Source organism: Chinchilla lanigera, unplaced genomic scaffold (assembly GCF_000276665.1).
Source record: "Chinchilla lanigera isolate Chin_1 unplaced genomic scaffold, ChiLan1.0 scaffold00047, whole genome shotgun sequence".
Lineage (NCBI taxonomy): Eukaryota > Metazoa > Chordata > Mammalia > Rodentia > Chinchillidae > Chinchilla > Chinchilla lanigera.
This window is the reverse complement of record NW_004955448.1, coordinates 8,485,815-8,507,058: the sequence shown is the minus strand read 5'-3', so window position 1 is coordinate 8,507,058 and position 21,244 is coordinate 8,485,815. Positions and strand designations below refer to the sequence as shown.

At 39.0% G+C, this 21,244-nt stretch overlaps 1 long non-coding RNA gene across 1 annotated transcript in view; it reads right to left on the bottom strand.

Annotated features, from left to right (window-relative positions):
- Positions 1–556: 556 nt before the first annotated feature.
- The window catches only part of LOC106149519, a 63,482-nt gene continuing 42,794 nt past the window's right edge, over positions 557–21,244 (bottom strand). The window contains exons 2-4 of the long non-coding RNA XR_001235767.1: positions 19,987–20,047; positions 16,738–16,882; positions 557–637 (exon numbers count right to left, since the gene is read on the bottom strand). This is a non-coding gene — a long non-coding RNA (uncharacterized LOC106149519). The remainder of the gene's footprint in view (positions 638–16,737; positions 16,883–19,986; positions 20,048–21,244) is intronic.

Below are 21,244 nucleotides of genomic sequence, written 5' to 3'. Positions count from 1 at the left end.
TTTTCTGTGTAGCCACTTGGAGATTTTGTTTCAAATATACAATCAGGAGATCCTGAACTTTGAGGTGTAATTATTTTTGTCTGTCCGATTTGTTCCCATGTGAAATAGTTTTCCAAAATTGACTCTTTAACATTGAAATTTACTCTTGTTTTTAAGTTGGTATTTGTTTTCAAACTAAAGAAAGAGTTGAGAAGAAGATGACTGCTACTAATTATTATATGATAATTTTGGAAAATAGCTTTAGCATGTAGAAGAGGAGATGTTCAAAAATGATCTTCTCTAGATATGTCACTGTGATGGAATAGACACTAAATTTTGATACATATGATGGACATAAAAGGGGATTCTTCGCAGAACAGTCTTCTGAGATGGAAGGTAGAAATTCATACCGTGTTATCAGGCAAAGGGTCTGTCTGCTGTCCACACAACAGTCCCCACCTAGTCCAGAGACAAGGCAGGGGTAAGATACTTGTTAGGGTGAGTTAGCTGAGTGGAAGGAGGCACCCGAAGAGAGATCTTTAACAACAGCAGCAACTGAAGAGGTGACACAGGACACGCTGAGAGTACACTTTTAGCCACACATCATGGGCACAGCGCAATCATTGCTCCTGCCGTGGTCCTTCCTTCGACGCATACTCTGATGCAAGGGGAAAGAAAGCAAAAAGCAAATTTGTAAAGGATAATTCGCAAAGGGCAGGTAAACCCATTAGGTGGCTTTACCTGAAAGAACAAAGTATCTGTAGTCTTTTGAACATCTGATTCTATGTTTTTTTAAAAAAAGTAATAGTGGACTAAGACGTATCTCTATAATGAAGTGCTTGTCTAGCATATGTGAGGCCGTGGGACCAATCCCCAGTACCATACACACAGGCAAATGAGTGTGTACACACACACACAGATACTGTCACTGAGCCTTTCCCATAGGAGTGGCATATAGCTGGCATCTTGCACATTTTACAGAAAACGTTCACCAGCACTGTGAGGTTGGTATTATCCCAATGTAAATGATGGAGAAATCTAGGCTGGGAGAAACGTGCCCGTGGTCACAGCGCTCGTGAGTGCTGCAGCTGGGGCTGTCACTGGATTACCTGTTTCTCAGCTCCTTGTCTTAGCCCTCACACCAGAAGGAAACTCAGACAATTTAATTCCTGACTTAAGGCTTAAGGGTTACAAAGGGACTTTGTTTTCTAAACTATGATGCAATGAGTGAAGCTACTCCCACCCCTGAACCAAATCAATCTCGGAGCTGAAATGCTGTAGAGGAATTACCCAGAATTTCTTCACGCAGAGGGTGTGAAGGCCCCAAGGCCCTGAAAAATTACTGGACCGAGGATCCCACAACTACTGCTGGATGAAGAAGTTGGGCTCCAGGGCTGGGGGTGTAGTTCAGGGTACAGCACGTGTCAGAGAGCGGAGAAAGGGGAGGGACGAAGGGAAAGAAAGAGACTAAAGGAAAGAAATTGGGTTTCTGTTCCTTTACACCATTCTACCTCTGGGCCTAAATCACAGACAATCGGCTGCTTTTCCTTCCCAATTCGCCCACTTTCTTATTTCCCTGGATGTTGGCTGGGAGCAGGGAGAGTGCAGTTGTGTGAAGCTTTAGCCGGAGGCGGCAGGCTGACAGTATCGCTGATGGAAAGAGAAATGCGTGGATCAAAGTTAGTGCAGGTTCTCTGGCTGGCTGGGATTCTGGAAACCAGCTTTCCTCCTGGGCTACAGTACTTTCCCAGACACTGCTTAATACGGACGATGTGACAGTAAAGTCTCACCCCGAGGAGAATGTATGTGCAGTTATGCTCCTTCTTCTCTTGAATGATTCTGTCGTAAGAGCCTTCTGTCACTTTATTATAGCCCAGCTTGTCTGCCTGGCTTTAGAGAATTCCTATTTCTCCATCTAAAATAGGTGAACTCCGACTCCCATCATTCTGAAACTGTGGTGCACCTGACTATTGCTAAATGCAAGTTCCTGTGGCTGGGGATTTAGCTCAGCGGCAAAGCGCCTGCCTGGCAAGCGCAAGGTCGTGAGTTCGGTTCCCGGTACCGGAGAAAAACAAAAAAAACAAAAACTAAATGCAAGTTCCTGGGTTTCACCCACTGTGTTCTGAACCTCAAATCTGAGTGCAGACCTTGAATCTGCGTTTTCAGTGAAGGTTATTTGCAGGTTTCCCACATTTTAGGTCCCACTTTGAGATACCCAGAAGCAATGGCATATTCTCAAATCCCCCTTCCTTTTGTAAATGACAGGCCCTTGGTAAGTATCTGCTTTAAGGCCACCTCTATCTTGTACTGCATTGGTAGATTATTTGGAAAATTTTGTGGCTACTCAGGCTAGACCTATTTTAATGGTATTGATTCTACTGTCATTCTTCTCAGAACTGTTCATAGTTTTTGCTTCAAAGATCCAAAGGTTGCATATAAAGCGAGAAGCTTCTTAATCAGCAATCTGGATTGGAAAACCATCTGCAACCTTTCATAAATATTTCACATTAACTGTTAGGAAATAAATGGAAAGGTAGAATAAGTAACAATCTATTTGTAGCTACTTCTAACAACAACAAAATAAAGCTTAAAAGAAACATTGAATTTCCCTTTCCTCGTGATATGGAAGCCTTTTAATATTTGCAGTTTCAAAACAGTTGATTAGAAAGATTCATAGAACTCAAATTCAAAGGAAATCCAACAGTCACTTTTGAAATAATGAGACCTTCCAAGCATAAAAAAGGTGGCAAAAACTGGAATCTAATATAGTCTAGGAAATCTTGGACCTGCTCTTATAATATAAAATAAAATTCAAGGGTTCTTCCAGTTTTTGTGACAGTTATTTAGGGTTAGGATTGTCTTAAAAGACAAGAAAAGCAATAGGAAGCATACGTTTAATCTGTCAATAGCTTGTAAAATGAAATAAAATTAACAGAAGACATGGTGATTTGCTTTCTAAATCATCACAGAACATCAGGCAAGAATTTACCAATTATCATAGCATCTCTTGGCATTAGTGGACTGCTAGAAGGTTTTACCCACTATTTTTTAAAAAAATTCCACCTGCGAGTTCATTTCTGATATATTTCATAATCCAAAATATTGTATACCAAAATGACGTCACTTTCAAGTTTTGTGAATAAAAGTAAATTTACTTCCCCCTTTTACACAAATTTCATCTAAAATCTAAGGCAAATTATTTCAAACCACCTTGCACATAATTCAAATTACAAAATAAGAATTAAAAATCAAAACCCTCAAAAATCTCTTTTCATGCTCTTCCAACCATGCCGTGTCCAAAGCTCTCTAAACTTGGTACTGTATCTAAATTTTGTGGAAATACCAGTGACCCTTGAGCTGTCAGTCAGAGAAACACTTTGTTGGTCATCTCGCAACTGCTTCAATTTAAGACTGCCCAAATGAAGAATAATATTAGAACCAATCTCCTAGCTTCAAATGGAAAGCTCTAAATCCCAAGACAAAAAAGGGGAAGACAATATTACATTTTAATTTCCCTTGATGTTAAAGAATTTCTGAAGAGATGCTGGTCTAAAAATAGTGACTAGCAAGTATCCAGAACTTAACAGATTTATGTTTTTCAGCATGAACCACAGTGGGAATAAAATGGAAGAAAAATCAACTTCAGAGCATAATCTAGATAAGATCTCTTACCAACTGGGGAAAATAGCTTTTTTCATAAGAGGGGCTGGTTAATTTCTTTTTCAGAAATAATGCTAAATATGAAGATCTCTGTCACCCGCATTTCCAGGAAGAAAAGGAAATGGGACAAGAGAACGTTACCTTGTGTTATTTCGTGGTAACTTGTATTTAATTTTCTTGTGTTTATAGGCAAAATAGCCATTTGGCAATTGATCTAAATTAACAAAGTGTTCCTATCCTAGATGCATAATGGTGCTCTTTAAACATTTCCTCACATCAAAGTAATTGCAGAGGATCGTACTTTAACTCAGGCTTTAGTTTTGAGCCCCAGGTGGATGCTTTCTCTGGATCTTTCACCCTTTGTTGATGCCATTTTTAATGTGGTCTTGCAGAACCCTGATGTTTGCAATTGCTCAGAAAGGTGCTACAGGCTGAGGCGCTGCTTGGAGGAGCTTGCCGCCTTCCCCATCTGAAAAAGTCTGGACCACAGCTGATGAAAATCACAGCAGGCTGAAGGTCAGAGGATTAGTCCTAAGCCTTCCACCCCACTTGTGTGATTTTGTCTAAGTCATTTAACTTCCTGGGGCTTCAATGCCTGTGTCTATAGAAGGGGCAGATTGACTCATTCCTTTTAATGTCACCTTTCCAGATTATGTGACATATCATCTGCAAAGTACACCCACTAGTCAAGAGAAAGATACAAACCTCTGAAAAACAGCAGCACCTATGGCTTCTGAGGATAATAGCTAACATTCACTGAAGACCTACAATGTGCCGAGCAATATGCTAAGCACTTTATACCTACCACGCTATCAAAAAAACAGAAAAAAAATTTAAATACTATGCATTTTTGTGTAGAACCAAACTTCCATTGCTTTTACTGCTTTATTTAGCTCACACAAACTTTATTTAGCTCACACAAACACAGTCTAAACTATCCCACTCTTTTGTGACCTTTTTGGCATCTGTACCTCTAACCTCTTGAAAACTCCGCTTGAGGCAAGTACAGCATAGCTGGATCAGACCATGTAACTGCAAACTTCAACTATTTATGGTAGTCAAACTGTTGCTAATAGAAACTTTTTGATTGTTAAAAGTAAACTGAACTATAATAAACAAAATATATGTGCTGGTAATTCTGAACCAAATCTGTTGGTAATTTCTCATGAATAAAAATATGTTGCAGATGTGGCAGGTCCAAAAAGAAAACTTTAAATCTCAGTCCCATTCTTAATTACTTTTTACACTGAAGCATAGAATAAAAAAAAAACCTAAACATTCTGGAGCTCACTTTCTTAGTCTTGAAAAAATGTGCGATTCAATATTTAGGGAAATCACTTTAAATTGTGAATATTAATTTAATTTTACTTTTAAAAGCTAAAAGTTTTGTTCAGCAAAAAGCAAAGCACACATACAGATACACTCCCATGGCGCCTTTCCCACTGCCCCAAATAGTAAGCTGAACTACCTACCCTCAGCTCCAGCACAATGAAAAAAGGAAGATGTTAGTTACTTTTATTCTTTCCATAATTTTAAACACTTGAAGATGCAGTGTAAGTTATGAACGTTAAACCTATCTGGTCAGAGTTAGGCTGGAGGGGTCTGAGGCAACGATGGGGGGATGAAAGAAAAGCTATGAAGGTAGAATTTTGTCTTTTCCTGGGACTCAGTGCAGACGAACCTCCACCTTCTTCAGTCTCCGCACGCTCGTGACACTGAGGAAACACACCGCGAAGGGAAGAGAGTGCGCGGGGCGTGTGCTTTGCTTCTCTCTCCTTGCAGATCTCACATAAGTAATTCACAGACCGCCTATGTGCCCAAATTGTTCCAACTACTCAGAGGAAAGCATCGTTTGTAAATATGCAAGTGTGTCTTCCCAGAGATGGGTCCGGGACCCACCTACTCAAACATAGGCAGGCAGGGAGTGAGCTTTCTACAGCACCCTTCTAGCAGACTACTACAGGTTACGATCTGAGGGGTCCAGGCTAGGGCGTTTGCTTCAGAGACAGCCTCGGCTAATGTCGGCATGCCAACCACTTTAACACCTTTTACCAAGAGCCGCCATTTTTCCAACAGCACTTTTTTTTGGCTAAGCAATTTTTAAAATTTTTTCAAAAAGAGAATAAAAAATAATTAAAAAAAAATTAGAAATCATACAGAATTTCACTAAACAAGATGGTAGACATTCAACAGTGGTTGTTACATTGCATATTGTAGTCTTCAAATTGCTTGTTCAGATTACCAGATCTAAGCACGCACAATTGGTCACAAAATTAAAAAGAAAAAAATTTAAGCATTAACCGTTCCTTTCAATACACCAACAGAAATCAGTGGAACAGTTACCCCAGCTCTCCTTGTATATACATATATATTTTTCCCTTCCTTCTCTTTCTTTTCTCCTTTCCCTCATCCCAGTTGCTTCTTCCCTTTGAGCAGTTTCTTGCCCTATCACAATATCTATTGTATCTTTCAGATTTTATTTACTCTTTCAAGTTCTTATACTAGGGAGATAATACGATGTTTACACATGTGAGTCTGATTTATTTCACTTCCGACTATGGTCTCTAGTTGCCTTGCCCCATGCCTTGCCTTGAGTTTATCTTTTTTCATAGCTGAGTAATACTCCATTATATACAGCACTTTTAAAAATATAAGGCTAAAGTCTTCCTCAACCCAGACTCCTGAATCTATTAATTAATTTGTTTTTAATATAATTAGACAAATTGACAAAGTATCTGAAACTCATGAAACTTATAATGGGAGAGATAATAACCAATGTATTTATGTGAATGAATTCTCCCAATATCTTCTATGGTAGCAGGACCCTGAATACCAAGCTAGAATTGGGCACATAAATGTGTTCCTTAGCTTGTAAAAATCTGGTTCCCCAGCTTTTGTCTGATCACTCTATGTCTCCCTCAGTGACACCATTCTGATATTGTATATTTGCTACTAAGACATATTAGAAAGACATTTAAAGTTTTGTGGGAGAACAGCAGCAGAAAAAATTAATCACCATTTCTTCTTGATATTTCCTTTTTCCACTAGGGGAGAAAGGTTAAATTCATATTATTCTTTAAAACTACTTCTGTTAGATTCTTAGAGTTTTCCAACCAGCTTATAGGGGGAAAGCTAAGTAACTGGCTTGGTGCTTTTTAACTAAATGAAGTCAAGGCCCTTATATAACAGTAAAGTAACAGAATGGAGTTAGAGAGGCCGCAGAGCTGGTGGGTACATTGCAAGTTTAGGTGAGTGAACTTGATTTCCAGCAATAAACATTCTATCAAATTCAATTTCCTTTCACAAACTTATAGTGAGTAAATGCAATTTCCCATTCCAAGCAAGCATGTCTCTGAGTTAAGGTGATAGTCTGTAGAAGATAACAATAAAAGTTTAAAGCCAGTATTTCTCCAAGGAAAATATTGCAGACTAGTCAGGGAATAATTTCACAAGATACAGAATAAATATAAACATGGGAGGGGGGAAGAGCTTCATTCCAACCTTACTGTTTACATTTTTGGTGTTTTTAAGGTAAATATTTCATATTTTCAACTACTTTAAAACATTCTGGCTCAGTCAGTGCTTTATATTTGCTAACCCTTGTGCCAATAGTGTCTGATTCTTCATTAAACTGACCACCAAAGCTTGTGATCCTTTGACTTTGGTCACAAGGCCAACCAACGCTAACTCAAAAAAATTCAGAGATGATCTATTTCCATTACTCCCCAGATCTGCAGCTGAATGCATTATTGCCTCTGGGAATAAGTGATAATTCCTAAAACAGAAACACAAGCATCTTCTCTGATCTGTTCAAGTGTCCAGCCCTTTAAGGAAAACTGAAAGAACACTTATGCATAAAAAAATAACAAATTTGAGAGAATTCACGATTGTGTAGGTGCAAGGTTTACTGCCCCAGAGATTAGCATAGATTCTCTGTAGCAGAGGCAGGGCCGACAAGGAGTGCGTGGATGCCAGGCCTTGGCAGACAGGGCTGCAAGGGGAAGGAGGATCACATAATGGAAGAAATCCATCCCTTTGTTCTGGAAAGAGTCTGAGGAGCAGCCACATCTCAGAGTAGTAGACAAGGCTATCTCTTTTAGCAACATAAATTTGCAACCATACAGGTTACTCCTGTGCAGCGTAGGGCTCAGGGAGCAGACTCATCATCTCCTGGCAGAGAGATGCAAGGAGATGAGTGGAAACCTCAAGAAGCCTTGCAGAGAGGTATGAGGTATGAGGTACGACATGGCAATAAAGACTAGATAGGAACGAGGAGAACATTTCAGCAGATACCATCAGGAAAAATGAGAACTCAAAGATTAGACGGGTACCTTCCTTTACTCCACCCGATGCCTTGCTAGGATTTTAACTCCCAATAACTGGATTGGGGATGTAGACCGTATGCCAGCTATGCATGAGGCCCTGGGTTCAACCCCCAGCAGCACAAAATTAATAAATTCCCAATATCTCATGGCAGCTCTGGAAACAGGCAGAAAATATTTTTTATTGGCTAAGATTTTGCTACCTAATGGAATGAAAGCATGAAACAGAAACTGAATTATGGAAAAATAAAGTTCCATTTCTCACACAGTGAAATGTGTGGATAGTATTCCCTTCTGCTGCATTTTTATAGGGAGTTTTTTATTTTGGCTCAGTTAGGCTTCACTGGGGGTGGCTTTGGGTAGGGATTTGTTTCAGTAAATAGAGTTTGTCTCTTATTTGGGTGAGTCTGTTTTGCTGGTTAGCTGTTTAGAGTTTGAGGGAAGTGAAAGGAGAAGGATTATATAATCTGTGATTTTCCAACCCTAGCTGTATGTTACAACTATCCCCAGAGCTTTTTATAAATAGTTATAGCCAAACTTTATCCCAGGCCCACTGAGTCAAAATTGCTCTTGGTAAGGCCTTGTTTTTCACTGAACCATTTCTGGAAAGTCATAAAATATCATAAGACTCTGGAACACTTATGGTCAATGGATGTCTAGGAAACCTCTTGTGATGCAACAAGCTACAAGCATTATCAAAAACTACAGAAATGATCATTACTGCATATATTTTAAAAAAGTTATGAAGCATCAAAAATTTGATGAGCTCTTGACAGGTTCCTATCTTACATACAAGATGAAACACTTTCAGCTTCAATACCCCAAGGTGAGACGTCAGATGTGCCCAAAGAAGAACTGAAACCTAGGTCCCCATTCACGGCTTGGCTGGGACTTTCATCACAAGCCTGCAGCCAAGTACGCTTTCTGAGTTCTGGTGCTCATAATGTCTGCTCTGTATTGGACCAAGGAGCAAATAATGTTAGGTAGCCTGGCAAGTCACTCTTGAAGAGGGAGAGGGGTGCAGGTTAGTAAGGCGGTAGTACTTTCTCATGTCCTTAGCTGTGAGTCTTGGTGTCTTCCACATATTACACTGAAGTCCCATGACCGCAGGGACTTCAGCATGGACAATGGTGCTCCCTTGTCCACCATTTTCCTTTCTATTCTTTATTACCTGTGGCCAACCAACATTAAATGGAAAAATCCCAGAATAAACAATTCTTAAATTTTAAATAATTGTATTACAGTGCATTATTGTACTTGTGCTGTTTTGTTGTTATTATTGTTGTTAAGCTTTTCCTGGGTCTAATTTATAAATGAAACTTCATCATAGTAATGGAGAGGCACAATGCCCAGTTTTAGACATCCTTTGGTGTCTTGGCATGTATCTCCCAAGTGTACTGTAGACACAGGGGCTACTATGTCAGACAGCCTTTTCTGTACAAGATAATGTCTCCAAAATTCTGCTTTGGTCACAGCACTGCTCCAAAGCCTTCAGTTTGTCCCTACTGCCCAGAGAAGATTTAAGTACCTCTTCTAACCAAAGTTTCCATCATTGCCCTACATTTCTCACTCTCTAGCCAGTCTGTTCACTGTAGCTAATTCTTGCCTCCCTTTCTGTCTCTGTTCTTACTCTTTCATGTGGATGCAATTTTCTGCCTCTTGTTGTGCTATTGATAGACTGTTTATCCTTTAAACCCCACATCAAAAGCTCCCCCCTTAAAGCTTCTGCATTATTTCTTAAGGATGTTATAACAAAGTACTCCAGACTCATTGACTTAAACAACAGAAATTTGATTTTTTAGTAGTTCTGGAAGCTAGAAGCCCAACATCAATGTGTCAGTCAGCAAGGTTGGTTCCTTCTAAGGATGACGAAGGGAAAACCTGTTTCAGGTGCCTTGCTGTGACTTGTAGATAGCCATCTTCTTCCCGTGTCTCCCCATGTCTTCTCTCTGTCCAAGCCCACGTCCAAATTTCCTTCTTGGGAGAACACCAGTCATAGTGGATTAGTTCCCACCCACATGACTTTATTTAATTACCTGTGTAAAAACCCTATCTCCGAATATAGTTGTATACTCAGATCTGGGGTTTAGAACTTTATTAGATGAACCTTTGGGGGAATATATTGAGCACATAGCAACTTGTTTCAGCTTCCTCATTTCATCCAGAAGCAATCATGCCTCCTCTTGCTGATCATCTCTGTGATGTGTAATGCTTGGCAGGAATTGTACTTCTACATTTTTTCCTTGATGAATGACTATCACTTTGCACAATGCATGATAAAAATTTATATATGTGTATATATATATACACATACATATAATTTTTTGAGACAAGGTCCTACTATATAGCTCAAGGTGATCTTGAACTCAACATCCTCCTGCCTTGGTTACCCAATTGCTGGGGTTACAGGTATCTGCTACCGTATCCAGCCATATTCATATACTTTTATATGAAAATAAAGATGGGCATTTTGCAAAGGCATAACAGAAGGGAACTGCTGGAAGTACTGTTAAATTATGGTGATTGAACACAACTGTAAAAGTCAGAGAAAAACAATAATTACAATCTGGGGGTTCTCTGTTCTCAGATTACTTTATGAGAGCCTTTAAGTTCATTCTTGCTTTATGCGAATGAAGCCATAACTTTAAAATCCAAAAGCTGGAAATTGTAGATAATGCATAAGAGATGTGGGTTAGGATGAAGCGTTCCAATATCAGACCTTGATTCAAAGAGAAGGCTGCGCTTTCTGCATTAACTGATTCCTGAGTGAACATACAATCGCACATTTTAAGCTAGAGAAAATATTCAGTTGAGTTTTAAAATGACTTTTTACTTTATTTAACATTTCCAATGAATGACCCTAGCACTCATCTCTTTTGCATAACCTAAGAAGAATCCTGCCTAAAAAGCTGCTATATCAATTGGTTGGACTCAGGTATGATTTTCACAAAGAAGGCATGAGAGGTACCTTCAGGATTTGCAAGGCTCTAGGCAGCAGCTGACAGACCTAAGGTTTGAGAAATGACAAACTTTCTTTTCAAATAAGAGCTTCGGACACCTGCCCTGAGGCGGGCACAGCAGTAATAAGACACCCTGTGTGGACAGTGACCGTCCTTTGTGCCACACATACAAGTTGCACTGGCTGCGAGAGTAAATCTGCACAGGACTTCACCCGGCTACCCCACTGCGAAGGTCGGAGTCCTCGGCAGTTCTTCACCCCACATTTGCAGGGGGCCTGCTCTCTCTGCCCCAGACAGTAACACTTGCAAATACTTTGTTGCCGTCTTTCCAGAACCAGTTCAACCTATAATTCACCAATATGTTATGCACAGCCCCCAAGGAAATGGGACTCACAATGAAGAGATGGCAAAACCACCCACTCCCTGTCCGCTTTAAGAAATGAAAGCATCACACAGAATGTACCTGTGTGTTTGTTATTTGGGAGAAAGAGAAAGAGAGAGTGAAGTGTTGTCATAGGCTGGGAATCCAGGCACTATGAGAGGCTGAGGTAGAAAGATTGCAATTTCTAGCCCAGCCTGAAGTTACCAAAAAGGATTGCAAGTTCAAGCCCTTGACAGCTTAGCAAAACCCTGTCTCTAAATAAAAAATAAAAAAGTCCTGGAATATAAGTAGTTTAAGCCTTAGTAACACACACACACACATGCATACACACACACATGCATACACATGTACACACACTCACACACACACGCACATAAACCTACTGCTCACTGCTGATAAAGTTAGCAATAGAATAATTCCCACAGATTTTCAGATCAACGCTGATGCAGTCAGATGAACAAGACCTTCGCGGGAAACAGGTTTATTATTTATTATCAATGCACACAGTTGGGGCAGAACGTTATAGAATGAACGAGCTGCATGGAAAGAGCCCTGAACTCACCCCTTCACCCGAAAGAGCTCAGCCTTGCCACGTTCCTCGCTCACCACGTCAGGAACAGAGGCTGCAGTCTGTTGATCAACAATAAGGGTGCTCCTTCCTACGCCCACAAACTGGGTCATCAGGGTCTCTGCCCCCAGCACAGCATGAACTGAGCTGTCACTTGGTGAGCTATTCTTAAGGAAAAGTTACAGGGATTATTAACTCTGGCACTATTTACAGAACTCTTTGCTAATCACCAGCCATTTCCCCCTCATATTAAATCTGAGATACAGGAAATTAATTTGCCTCCCACAATTCTCGCACCCCATTACTTATCTATAAGCTCATTTCCTTTCATTCTTCTCCAGGTTCTCTCTCCTGGCCTCATCTTGCTCGCTGGCTTGCTTTCCTTATACCCAAAGGAATTAAACAAACAAATGTCATCAAAAGCTCTGAACTGAATATAGAGAACAAACAATTCTAAAGCTGTAAAGTCCATTCAAGGTCATATTCCGTTCCTTCCACTAGTGGCAAGCAGACTGAGGCACAGAAAGGCAAAAGCCGGCTCTTGTAGCATTGTTCAGCGTCTGGGTTTGTTCTGATAGTAGCTCTTACTAATGTAGGAACTTGCTAAAGGAAAGACCATGGTCCTGTCTTTGGATTTAGCAAGCGCCTTTCTCCAAAAGCCAGCAGTCTTAGCTGCCCTGTGTGAAACTGCTTTGTCATCCGGAATGTAGTCTAGAAATATTGCTTATCATCAGTACCCTGGGATGACATTTGTATCTCCACTCTGAGGGCACATCTAAAGGAAGTGAGGGCTTGTGAGTGTGAACATTTCATTTAATAAGATCTCTAAAGCTGGGCTTGGTGGTACTTGCCTGTAACCCCAAAACTCTGGGGAGCTGAAGCAGAAGGATTACATATTCTAGCCCAGCGTAGGCAATTTAGCGACTTAGCAAGACCCTATCTCAAAATAAAAATAAATAAATAAAAGGGCTGGGCAAGTAGGTCAGTGTGAAGGTTCTGTGTTTGACCAATTATTTCCAAATTAAACAAAACAAAACACTCTAGTGTCACTAAAACACATTAACTGCATGGATTATACACTTTCAATTCTCACATTTAAATGTCACAAAACTTTTAGGAGAGCAGTAATGGAAAGACAGAGGACATTACATGCTGACACTATGTGTTATTCTTGTCAGCCCACTGAACCACATGTAAATCCATTCTCTTCTGAGAAGTGGACATTTTTCTCAGTTTTTAAGAGAAATGAAATTCGTCTTGTGAATACTCTGAGTATTTCCCTTTTCTTCCTTAACACACATTTAATTTTTTAATATTTAAAATTTTTTACTTTTTTTGTTTTTGATTTACAGTGGACCATGTTACTTCTTGACCTTGTCCCTGGATTTCTCATCTAAGAGATACTTTGCCTTTGGCCCAAGAATTTCTAGAATTAGGTTTATGGCAACAGTATGTTTTTCAAATATCAAGTTCTACAGAATCATATAAGTAATGAAAAATGCTATACAGAGCACCTCCACTTTTTAAAACCTGGAAATCACCCAAAAGACAATACTTTCTTTGTTTTTATCTATTTAAAATAAAGGTTAGAATTTGCTACTAGGAAATGGAATCAAATCGTACTAACCTTTCCCATCTCTCTCTTCTCGGGCCACACAGACAATGAGGAGGCTCCATGACCCTGGCATCTAACACTAGCTTGGGCTGAAACACTTGGTTGAGAGGAAGAAATTCCAGTTATTTAAACTGGCTGAACCCAATTTAACACCTCCAAGACCTAAAACGGCTCTACCGTTCCTTGGGAGGGCCACAGCATCCTGGCATTACATGGACTTAACATCGGCTGTAGAGACCCTGCCTCATACTTGGGTGGGCTGCTCCCAAATGCAGGGCTAGGAGCCATTAAATGTGAAGACTTGACCTAACGGTGAGGGGAGAATGAAGGTAACATCTGCAATCTCAGCCGCTGAACCAGGAACCAAAGCAGAGAGCTGGGCGTAGTGGTGGTGGGGTGAATCTAAATTAATCTCATTTGCTCTCAATTTAAAAGAATTTTTAAAAAGAACTTCCTGAGAGCAGAAACTGCCACTATGAGTGTTAGAGTAAGGCTAGCTGTGGGCTGTGACTGGCCTGACAAAGGCTAACTCTTACCCAGATGTCCAATAAAAACACTTAGTAAGTATCATTTCCATAAGGCTTTGTCTACTTGAAACACAAGCCAATTGTTTGGGTCCAATTTATGAAGCAAGGTCTTACAAAGGTTATGGGGTGAGGGGACCTGATGACAACTAAATTGCCTTAAATGGAGCTCAAAATACCACCTTAAACATTCTCCTCTCCCAAGAAATGCTTAATCATAAATCAAGTGGCTCAAAACGTATTAAAAATGACAAATAGAAAAAGCACTTACAACTCATTTTTTCCTTTTAATTCACTGATGCATCAAAGATTTCTGAAGGATATTATTCTACACCAAAAAAAAGGGTGAAGTATATGAGGAATGCAAGATTCTGGGGATAAAAGAGAAGATTAAAAATAAAATGGTGGTGGACCAGACTTAATGTTTAACATTATTCTGAAAAGAGACATACTCATTTTAAGACAAGGAGATGAGGACTGTCTGCTCTGAACTTGTAAGGAGCGGAGAATCTCACAGTAATTGGACATATGTTTCTCATCTTCGAAGAACTTATGCATCCATTTTAATGCATTAAAGTTCATGGGTCCTATCTGTCCACATCGAGCCTGCTCCTTCTTCCCATCATACGTTCTTTAACAGGATTTTGATTTCAATGAGAGGAAAAAAACCCTCCAAAACTCACTAATGTTTCCTGAATTTCCATTAGGCTAGCTTTAGAAGGAGTTTTAAAGAATGTGCTAAATGAAACTTTATGGGCAGGAATCCTTAATATTCCATTACTTTTTGATAACAAGTTATTTTTATGTTTTCCTTCCTCTGGGTGCAGAAATGAAGGTTCAGCAATAAGAATTATTACTTGCCGAGCCCAAGATGCAAATGTGTCTTGACCTGGAGTAGATTAGAGAGGGCATCATGGCGAAAAGCCCAGCCTAGCAAATCATGGCACACCTCCTTAAAGACACTGACTCCAGGCAGTTGGGGTGCTCAGGAAGGAAGGAAGGAAGAGCAAATGCTTTGGACATAAGTCTTCTTTCTCCTTTCCTGTTATCCCAAAAAATACTTAGAGAAGTCAAAAAATTCTCGAGGTACTGGGTCTGATTCCTTTTTTTTTTTTTTCACAGCCATTTTCGGTCTGCTTGGAAACATCTGTTTTTAATTGAATTTAGATTTGAAAACTAATTTTAGTGAGATGGGGTTCAGGCTCCAATCAAGTTAGAACGGAGAGATTATTGCTTATACACATATCCCAAAATTCAGGGAGGCTTGAGGCCAAGGATGCTATACTTCCTGAAAGCATGCACGAGACACGTGCACTTGAAAATGAAAAAGGAATGCCTAATTCTCTCAAGGAAATTTCTTTAAGGCCAATGATTTTGAGTTTTGGGTTACAGCTTTTAGACTCGGAACTTGATTTTGGGAAAGGTCAGTTAGAGGACACTACCCTCCCACGCATTCCATATATGGAGCAAGAGATTAAGCATTCACATGATCAAGGCCAAAATAAAAACAGCACTACGGGTTGCTCATTGAGAGATCATAAATCTACCCCATTCTCAAAGTTTGAAAGAAAATGAAACAAACACGCTATCATCTAACCATTATTTCTCTCAAAGGCGTGAAGCCCTTCTCTGTTACCAGCAACTCCTTGAAGCAGGAAGATGAAGAAAGGAGAATGACTCAAGGTTCCCCTTGCACAGGTTCTGGGACCACCTGCTGAGCCCTGGGGCTCAGGAGTCTACCGTGATCTACTCACCAACTCAGTGTATTCTAAGGCTTCCGCCTCAAAGCATCTAATTTTAAGTGGAGGTCTCGTTTTTCAGCTTCAAAAAATATTTTTATTCATTAGTGCTCTTTTGCAAAGTACTAAAATCATAAAGAGCTGCTAAAGTACAAGAGGCTATTTTGATTTTCTTTAATGACTCAGTCAAACAAATTCATGCCAAGAATTCTTAAGTGACTATTTAATACTTTGTTCGACAATCCATAAAATGAGTCTTGGATTCCTCACATTGCAGTTTGGCTGACAGTGGAGCCAACTTTATCAAGCTGATCAAAATAAACATCCTATATGTCTTAAATCAAAGTATCAATGACTAAAAAAATGCAGAACTGTAATTCTTTAAGTCTGACCATGTAATTATTTGAATTTCAGTAAATGCAGATATTGAACAAGCACCTTCTTATTTGTTCCCTGTACTCAAAAGATGTAACTTTAAACACCATTGCCAATTTTTACTAAATTCATTAACCAATTATTTCAAATCCTTTCTTCCTATAAACTATTAACTCATAGGATTCACTTTCATCGACAAAAGATAAAACACCAGTTACAACTGATTTATCTAAACTGTTGAGGTTTTCAGAGGGAACATGCTCTTTCTTCTTAATAGCCGCTCTTATGATCACTAAAATTTAAAACCCATTGTCATTTTTCAATGCTTAATGTTGGATCAACTTTTTATTTGCTGAACCAAAGGTAACCAAGGAATGGACTTCCATCTGAATTTGATCCCCTGCTAAGATGCTAATAATACAGGAAACTTTGGAAAAGAGAGCTTTCCTTTTATAAAATAATGTTTCAAATATAAGAATGAAATGTTTATAGCATTAGCTATTCTATTTTTTAGAGGTGACAATATAACAATAAGAACATTTTTATTCTTGAGTGGCATGCTGGTGGCGAAGGATACAAGTTGAGAAATAAGACATCAAAACTTTCAACAAACCAAGGAAAATGGGTGGAAAGTAGGCATTCTTGTGACACTGGGCTCCTGGTGCCTTTGTAGCCACACTAAGTCTATATATGCATTTCCTGGTCATGGCCGATACAAACAGCAGAAAGGAACTCCATTCAGTAGATCATCTTTGGAACTAATAAAAGAAACAAGGAAGATGTTCATAAGTAATTTTAATGCCTTTTCACTATATAACACTTATCTTCTTAAGTCACCAAATTTTAAATTGTATTTCATTAGAATAAATTACATCTTCTGACTATAAAAATAATACACATTCCTTATAGAAATGTTGGAAGATGTAGGAAACATGAAGACTAAAACAGTATCACCCATAATCTCAACACTCACAAATAGTACAGAGGAACATTTCTTTTTTTTTATGCAAAGTACATGACTATACATACAAGGTTCATAATGTTTTGTCATGCCCTTTCTCCGTTATTATATATTGTAAGAATTTTCACATCATTGCAGATTCTTTACCAACTTTTCTTGCAGTGTTAGGGATCAAATCAGGGGCCTCATTCATGGTAGATAATCACTCTACCACTGAGCTATACTCCAAGCCTCAGACTTTGAAGGTTCTTGATATAAACAGTACAAATGTCTTCCACAAAAGTTAGAGCAATTATACATCATATGTTTTTCCTAATTTGTTGCTTATGTTTTGGTTTTTTATTTAATGTAAAAATATATCAAATCTTTATAGTTAATTATATAAATAATTTCCCTTCTCATCCATTTGTTTCAACACTAGAAAGTACTAAGATTTAAACGCTTAACACTTTTTCTATGCGTGATATTAGTGACAATTCTTTTAAGTACCACTAAGCACTTAACACCTCACTCCAAACTGGATTGGGAGTTACTAAATGCTAACTACTATGAGGCTGCCTCTTGGGCTCATTTTCAAGGGAATTCTGAGGGAAGGACCATAATAATCTCCTGTTAACAAAATATCATTTCCGGGGGCTGGGGATTTAGCTCAGTGGCACAGCACCAGCCTGGCAAACACAAGGTCATGAGTTCGATTCCCGGTACCAGAAAAAAAAAAAAATTCATTTCCATGAAGCTTCTCTATTCAGAACATGTGATGGGCTCCCTTATTGCTGATTACTGGTTTGTCCATTTCTCTCTGGTTTTTTCCCTTGCTTTTGAAATACTTCATTTTAAAATACTGACAAATACGTAAAAATATTTGGACCAGATGGACATCCAAATGTATTAATTATGGAATAATATGATTTTCCTCTCATTAAGTATTTAGAAACTCTTAGGTCCTTAATTTCCAGGCCCCTAGCAAATGAAACAATGAACAAATATCTAACTGGGAATTCAAATAAGTCATGGATAGTTGAAAAAAAATCAGAAAAAGTACACATGTACATTTTGGGTCCTTTCTAGGTTCCACAGTGAAGTGTATTAATTACAGAGCACAATAGTGATTCTTTCACAAGTTGAAATAACCACAATATCCATGCCAAATGCTTTTGTAAAATTTATTGTGATTTCATTATATTAGTATTAATATGCAAACCCAGAACAACAAATGTAGGTAACAATTTTATCTGATCTAAATTCTGATGCCTAAACTGAAAGACACTTAACAAGCAACAGCAAAATGTTTGAGCAAGAATCAGTTCAACACTGTGACTTTCAAACTGTTGGTCCCAAAATCACTCAGAATCTAAGGCACCTTCCAAAAGGTAGACACAATGTGATAAGAAGCACTTTTGATTGATCTGAGCATACAGAGCAAGTAATGCACTTCCATTTCTATACAGTTAGCGAACTGAGATCCCAAGTAGAATATACAAGATAGCTAGCCAGAAATAAATCTTGACATCACAGTTATACCAGGAGTATACTCAAAGAGTATCACAGGAAGAACATGAGTATGAAGCATCAGTCTAAATATACATTAGGATCTAAATATTTAGGGAAATTGGAAATCATTAAAGAGAGTTGGGATGAACCTTTTTTCCCATGCTCTTGTTATTTTGGACTGTGACAGTTAAAATGAATTTTCAATGTGATTGGCTTGACAACCACAGACTTCTGGGTGTGCCTGGGTGTGTCAAGGAGGCAGGACTTAGAGTACTGTATGTGATCCCTGGTCTTGTCCTCTCTGACACAGTTCCCATGCTCTGTTTCCCATCTGCTATGAACTTCACAGCTATGCTCTACCATACTTTTCCACCATGACGTTCCTGCATGGAATGTCCTAGTGCAGCTGACCACAGGCTGAATTCTCTGCTACCAAGAGCCAAATTAAATCCCTCCTCCTTTAAGTTGTGAGTATATCATTTTTGATGGGAGAGCTGACCATGATAGAGTAAAGGGATGATAAGCATCCTATGAGAGGTAGTATTCCATAGTAAGGTAGCAAAATAACTCATCTATGCACTCAGATATGCTGTCATTTTAAGTAGTGGAAACTTCAAAAATTTTTAAGATTAGTTAAGTGTAGGATATTTTTCCCCTGGGTTCCAGATGGATTGCTGGTTCAGCCCTAAGGAGCCCCTTCTCTGACTGGAGTAAATAAAATTATTTGCCCGTAGCAGGGGCCAAGTGGGCAGGCTCACTAGCAGGACGGGTACCTTCAGTCTGGGTCAGGCCTCCGTGCTCCCTAGCCTCTGCCCCACACAGCAACAAGGTTGTGTCTGGATTTTCATGTATCCCAGTCTTACTGCGCTGCGATCAGTTCTAGTACACTACACTGCATTTTCTATGAAACCTCAAAGGCTTGAAGTTTCTTAGATGTATTTCCAGAAGTTAATAAAAACATTTTCTTAAATGTTTTATTAGGAGAACACGGGGTAAGAGAGATTACTTCTCTTTTGAAATAAAATATTTCCTGGACTAACTTTAGCATTACTGTATTTCTCTTTTGTGGCACCTATAACATTAGCAGCAATGAAAATCTGTGCAAAAATATATTTTTAAAGTAACCAAAAGATGAACTTAAAAGAATTTACAGCATTTCCAAATGAAGGTTACATTTTTTTTTGCTTCTGTTCAAGTCCTGTGTTGATTCTCCATCAATAATAGACCTTGTACTGTCATAAAGAGCACAATGGATATCTTTGTAGCCAAATGACATACAAATTCTGCAGCTTTCTACTCCCTAGTGCTTGAAAGCAAACAAATGAGGCAATGGTGAACAAGTGTCACGAGCTGTGGAACCAGTGTCTCAGGGCACAGTAAAAGAAATGACCACAGCTAAATATCACTTACCTAGTAATTAATCTCCATAACACTTCTAAGATTTCCAGCGTAGTTCCACAATAAAAGATATCTAGGGAGGAAAAGATATGCCCTTTTGTTAGAGCTCAGCATTGGTAGTGAACCTATCACTATCACAAATGCACCTGAGAACAGGACAGACACAAATAGCACTCAACGGACCCTTGTGATTGGCTAGTTACAGGGAACTAGCAGTTTTAATTGCCCAGCTACACATCTGCAAAGCAATATGTCCATACTAGTGTTGACAGGGCACGGGAAGGACACTGCAGTGATAAAGAAGATAGTGCAGCACAGGATCGGAGGAGAGTAAAAACCGGTGTTAGTGGGAGTAGACGCCAAAAGAAATTAATCACAGCAACCAAGAGTGTGACTCAGGCCTCTGAAAGAAGGAGGATGGCAGTAAAAAGTCCTGAGCTTGAGACAGACAAAAAGCAAAGGGACTGTGCATCACTAAGGCATAGCTGGAACACCAGGGATCTTACAATGGAGAAACAGGAGTGATTTGATCAACAAACTCATACTGAACTCCTTCATTTCTAAGGACCAGGAACACAAGACTAAGCAAGTAATATCGCTGCTCCTGGAAGCTATAAATAAAGTTATTACATCACAAGAAATACATCTCCTGTATCTTCATCTAGATCGCTGAAGGCTGTCAGCAGAGCCAGTCAAAGGTGCATTTTGGAAGTCTTGCCAGGGAATAAAAACAAAAAGCAACAGGCCCATAAACTCTCCAAATACAGAACAGAATGATTCATTCTCCATAGACGCTGGCTGTCTATGACCTTATTCTATCAGGTATTAATAAAAGCTTGAGAATTTCCAGGAGTGATGATCAAATTGGATACTCTTGTTTAGGGAGATAGGATATCCTGGGATGTAAATGTAAAAGACAAACCAAGACTAAAAAATAACCCATAAATATACATAAACCTAGGTTTAGGTAGAAAGCTTGGTCCCTCATACATGAGGGCATCATCTACCATGTGTTGCTAGGGGCAGAGTAAATACATGCAGTTCTAACATCTATAATCTATTTTTAATTTTTTACTTATGTTGCATCTGTATTAGGGTTAGATCAGGAGACATCAGACACTCAGACATCTGATTGCAAGATTCTGGGTAAATCATTCCCACTTGTTTAACATCAAAACTGATGAAGCACCTATTTAAAAACATTTGTGGACTTACAACCACAAAGGTAGAAATCATGGTTTCTTACATATTACAACCACATGTTAAGACA